The 5,854-nt window shown below is 44.6% G+C and overlaps 1 long non-coding RNA gene across 1 annotated transcript; it reads left to right on the top strand.

Annotated features, from left to right (window-relative positions):
* The first annotated feature begins 978 nt into the window (after window positions 1-978).
* On the top strand, window positions 979-5,476 carry LOC308514232. The gene is made up of 4 exons (XR_013995578.1): window positions 979-1,163; window positions 2,230-2,310; window positions 4,405-4,588; window positions 4,862-5,476. It is a non-coding gene; the product is annotated as an uncharacterized lncRNA (long non-coding RNA).
* Window positions 5,477-5,854: the final 378 nt, after the last annotated feature.

The following is a 5,854-nucleotide window of genomic DNA, read 5'->3' as shown; positions in this document are numbered from 1 at the left end:
TAAGACAAACAACACAGGATTTCATTCATATGGGGAATTTACAAAACGAACAAACAAGCAAAACCAAAACAAAATCACATAGAGAACAAATCGTTGGTTGCCAGATGGAAGGGGGTTCAGGGAAAAGGTGAAGAAATTAAGTACAAATTGCCAGTTATAGCCCTATGTGGTTTGGCTCAGTGGATAGAGCATCCCCCTTTGGACTCAGAGTTCCAGGTTCGATTCCCAGTCAGGGCACATGCTTGGGTTGCAGGTGATCCCCAGTGCAGGAGACAGCCAATCAATGATGCTCATCATTGATGTTTTTGTCTCTCTCTCCCTCCCCTTCCTCTCTGAAATCTATAAAAATATATATTTAAAAAATTGCCAGTTATAAAAACAGTCAAGAGGAAGTAAAGTAGAGCATACAGGAAAGTCAATAACATTTTAATAGGTAAGTATGGTGTCAGGAGGGTACTAGATTTAATTGTGTAATCACTAGGTAAGTCACATAAATGTCCAATCAGTATTGTTGTACTCCTGAAACTAATATATTGCATGACAATTGAAATTGGAAAAAAAGACGTCCAAGTTACTGTACAACCCAGTTGAGGCGAGTACTGTCCATTCAGAGGTAAAAATAACACGTTCACATATTAAGGCCCGGCAAGAGCGAGGATCAGAATACTGGTTTCTCAATTTTCTGCTAGCCTTTTTGCCTGCAGTGTTTGGTAAAGATGAGCCCATTTCTTCAAGCCAATCATCTGTGGAGATTAGAACATCTGCGCCAATAGGCGGAGGATCAAACATCCTGCACAGGGCAGGACTGCAAGGGAGGTCGCAGGTTGGCATGAACCCCAAAGGCTGTGTGTGGTCAGAAAGGCTGGCCCAGGGTCCACCACCTGCAGCCTTCCTACCTCCAGGAAACAGTCCCTGCAGGAGCCAGCCGCGCAAGCGCAGTGGTGCAAAAAGAGACCACGCCCAAGTCCCCAAGGGAGCACGCGCAGTGGCGCGGGGCCTGGAAACGCAGCATGCTCCTCTTAAGCTCCGCGACCTCATCTCTCATACCTCAGCCGCCTGGCCTGAAGCGAAGCTGTCTTGCCCGAGAACAGAGTGGTCACGGTGTCGCGTGGTAACAAAGCTTAGGACGAGGAGAACCTACATGAGAAAGGACGTCCTCCGGTGTAAGTGCTAACCAGTGGCTGTTTGCGGAGGGGCGGGGGGCGTCGGGAGCGGGGAAAACCTTTCCGGCACGGAGGGGCGGAGCTAACGTGTGATTGATAGGCGAGAAACCCGTGCAAGGGCGAATGGGAGGTGAGTGAGGGCGGGATCTGCAGTTGAACTGGAGTGGTGCTTTGGAGTAATAATAACTAACACGCACCAGGGACTTCAGTAACCCATCTGTGCTAACCGCTTTTTATAAGTTACTTATTTAGTGGTCACTGCAACCTTATGGATATGCAGTTTTATCTGTCTCTCCTTTACACGCGGGGAAACTGAGGGTTAGGGCTATTAACTTAGGCAAGAATACAGCTGGGGTCCCAAATTTAGAAGCCTGACCTCAGAGCCCATACTGGTAATGGCTCTGCCCTTCAGAAAAGCAAGGTGGAGTGGGGTCCAGTCAAGAGGGTTCGGTTGAATGGAATTGACCAGATTGTTGGAGGATGTGCAATGAAAAGTGGATAAAACACCAAGTAGCAGGTTTTTTCTACAGGATGTGAGAGCTCTGAGGCTGGAGGTGGGAGGCCGGGCCATGTCCCCTGCTGTGGGAGCATTGCAGCCCCGCTGGTGCTGTGCCTGGATTAACTGTAGGTGCAGAAAACGTGTTCTTTTGGGGCTGTGTTGTCTCCCAGGCGTGTGAAGTTAAAGCATTGTAGGGACTTAAAATGGGGATTGTGCTTTTAAATTGTTTCTGTCTTCTCTGGCTGCCATAACAAAATGCCATACATTGAGTGGCTGAAACAACAGAGTATTTGTTTGTTTGTTTTTGTTCTATTTTAATTCTCACCCGAGGATATTTTCCCCATTGATTTCTAGAGAGAGTGGAAAGGAAGTAGGAGATGGGGAGAGAGAGAAACATCGTGGGAGAGAAAGAGATTGGTTGCTCCCGCCCCTACCAGGGCTGGGGAACTTGCACCCCAGGTACCCTTGACCAGGACCCTTGGATCTGCAAGCTGATGCTCTAACCACTTAGCAGCACACTGGCCAGGGCCAGAGTTCTTTTCTTTTCTTTTTTCTTTTTCCTTACAGTTCTAGACATTGGGAAGTCGAAGATTAAGGTCCCAGCCTATTCTGTTCCCTGTCCAGGACCCTTTTCCTGTCTTGCAGAAGGTCGGTTCCTTTCTTACTAGTACTTGTCCTCACATGGCTGGTAAGGAGAGAGCTCTCTCTTACTCCTAGAAGGCCACCAATTGTAATAAGGATTAGGGCCCACTGTTATACCTTAATTTAATCTTAATTACCCTTTTCATTTTATGTTAATTGCCTCCTAAAAGCCCTCCTCCAAATAAAATAGAGTCTCATGTTGGGGGTTAGGGCTTTCACACATGAGTTTGAGGGAGGGTGGGACACAGTTCAGTCTGTAGCGATAGTTTATCCCCAAGTAAAGAACAAGTGGTAATTGAAGACTGAAGAAAATGAACACTTTCAAAACTTACACTTCCACATAACCTCTTATTACCTCATTTAATGAGCATGAGGTTTGTGCCTTAGCACTGGTGGGGAATTCTAGGGAGAACTTGTGTGGAAGGTCATGGTTGTCCTTCAGGCAGCCAATCTGAAGAGGTCAGAAAAAGCTACACCAAGCATTCTTAAAGCACACATAGTGTATCTACTATTTGTGGATTTATGTAAACCCTTCTTTAACTTCTGACTGAGCTTGTGCTGTTTCTGGAATAATGAGATCCATAATTACCATCCACGGGGAATGAAATAATAATTACTTTTTTTTTCTTTTAATCCTCACCTGAGGATATTTTTCCATTGATTTTTAGAGAAAGTGGAAGAGAGAGGGAAAGATAGGGACATATCGATGTCAGAGAAACATATCAATGGGTTGCCTCCTGCCATGCCCCAACCAGGGCCTGGGCCCGGGGAAGAGCCTGCAACTGAGGTATGTGCCCTTGATTGGAATCAAACCTGGGACCCTTTGGTCCACACGCTGGCGCTCTATCCACTGAGCCAAACCAGCTAGGTCAGTCATTTTTTTCTGTATTGTTTCCTGTTGTTATTCCTAAAGTTTGGTAAACAAGTCTATTTTCACCTTACCCTGGTGAGAGAAGAATGAGGAAATACAAAGCTTAGGAGCTTGAAGGTCTGGCAGATGTGCGTTCAAATCTTGGATTCAGGCAATTGCTATGTGACTATCGACATGTCACTTAACTTTTTGTTTTGAAAACAAATTTTTTATTGATTTCAGAGAGGAAGGGAAAGGGAGAGAAAATCATTGATCGTTGCCTTCTGCACACCTCCTACTGTAGATGCAACCTGCAACCCAGACATGTGCCCTGACCGTGATTTGAATCGTGACTCCTAGTGTCATAGACCAATACCCAACCACTGAGCCACACCAAGTGGGCAAGTGACTTAATCTTCCTGTCAGTTTCTTCATCTGTAAAATAGAGCTAGTAATAATACTGACCACATGGTTGTTGTGAGGTTATATGAAGACAGTTTGAAACGACTAAAGAACTGGCCTTGCACTAGATATTTAAGTTATGGGACATCCTCCACTGACACCTCTGAAGAGGTTTCTATAACAGAAACCTCCACCTACAGCCCCCATGTCAAGCTTGCTGTATATTCATCAAATTTTTATTGAATCCCTGCTACTTGTCACAGCACCTGGCATGCTGAGTACTAGGGGCAGGGAAGAACAAGACAGACAGAGTTCTTTCTTTTATGCATCTTATACTGTAGTGGGGAGGACTAAATGAATTGAGTTGAGTGCTAAGAACTATGAAGAAATTAAATGCAGGGTAATGACATCAAAGAGTGACTTTCCGTAGAGCGGCCTGCGTGTGTGCATGCACACGTATTTGGAGGGAGGGTGTTTGAGCACTGTAGGGGGGCCAACTAAAAGGAGAGACTTCCTGAGGAGCTGAGCTGTCGTTGAGGACTCCTCATTCCCTGGGGAGGGACAGAAAGTGCAGAGCTGATAAGATCAGGCTGGATGCCTTAGATATCTGTAGGCTGACCTGTGATCTGTTTTAAAAGGGCAGGAGCCAGACAGAAGGCTCTGATTCTTGAGGCCAAAACATTTTTTGGAGGCAGCTCTGGTTTGTACAGAAATGGAAGGTAGAATGAACTAAGCAGCAAACTAACGGTGTCTGTAAAACAAAGTTATGTACATTAACCTGTGCCATGTCAGAAAAACTGTAATTGTACTTGTAATTCTCTGCCTGTGTGTCATGATTCTATTTACAGGTCTCCCATCAGGATAAAGCAGCATTTGTCATGCAAATACCGCCCTGTGCAGAAGTGAGGGAAGACTGCTGCAGAAGTGAATACAGGCAACATCTTTGATCCCAGGGCACAGGTCTTTGAGAAGAAATCTCCAAGCCTCTCGAAGAGGCATTAGAAGGCTATCCAGGCAGCAAAAGTACCTCAGGTGAAATGCAGGGAGTTTCTGTATAAGGGCTTTCGTATTCTGCATTCTTCTAGAGCCCTTTGTGATAAATGTCGCTGGGTGGATTGCATGATTTGGTGTGGCTTCATGGGGATATGCACATGATGGAGAACATGATCTCTGCTTGCCAAATAATGTAGAGCCTAAGGAGAAAATCCGTAATCAGTATTGAGACTGCTCTTAAGAACTGTTCTAGATTTCAAGCCTGTTCTTCCTGGTTCATCAGAGAACTACCAGATATTTTTCTCCCCTTAGGATCATGGCTGATAAAAACCAGGAGATCGGTGACACCCATTCCCCTTTTCCCTTCACACCCTATTCCATCCAGATAGACTTCATGACAGTGCTGTACCAGGTGTTGGAGGATGGCAAGATTGGGATATTTGAGAGTCCAGCTGGCACTGTAAGTATGAACAGTTGCCCCAAGAGGGCTCTTGGGAGACCCTGATTACGACTAGTCAGAGGTTTATTTGCCTCTGCAGAGATTTTCATGGTTTGGAGTTGGGCAAAGTAGTTTTCTCAGTTTACCTTTCTGAGTAATGCTCACTTCCCTCTATTAAATTGTTAAACACAACCCCGGGTTCTAAGGAAAGTTAGGCTACAGGCTAAGGAGAATTTGAATGGCAGTGGTTCTCCTTCAGGGAGCAACATAGAAATTTATTGCCCTGCCAGGTTGGGCTCAGTTGGTTGAGCATTGTCCCATGTACCAGGAAGTTACTGGTTTGATTCCTGGTCAGGGCACATGCCTGGTTTGTGGGTTGAACCCCAGTAGGGGCATGCAGAAAATAGCTGATCAATGTTTCTTTCTCATTAATGTTTCTCTCTCTCCCTCTCCATTCCTCTCTCTGAAATAAATGAAAACATTTTTTTAAAAAAAGTCAAATTTATCTAATTTGGCGTGATGGGCTGGTGCTTTTAATTCTTTTGTCTGTTTCTTAAGAAATGTACTTTTCTCATAGCACATTTTGAAATTATAACCTATGTGCTCTTGTTTCCTGATTTGTGGATTTTAGTGATTGGTACCTGCCTCTTGTGATGGATAAGATGTAGCTTTCTTACCATGCCTTTTCCTTGCCACTCCTGATGTCATTAGCTGTTTTTCGTCTCTGCTAAGTCATTATACTATGATTGTTTTTTCATGGAATAATGTTATTTTTCTAGAGTTAATAATTGCCTTTTAAAAGCTTGTTTAGTGTTTAATATGCTTATGCTAATACCACACACATCATCCAGTAGTCTCTCAATATG

The sequence above is a fragment of the Myotis nattereri genome (genome assembly GCF_964212035.1).
Source record: "Myotis nattereri genome assembly, chromosome: 2".
Lineage (NCBI taxonomy): Eukaryota > Metazoa > Chordata > Mammalia > Chiroptera > Vespertilionidae > Myotis > Myotis nattereri.
Note: the sequence above shows the minus strand (reverse complement) of the source record. Positions and strands in the feature narration are given on the sequence as shown.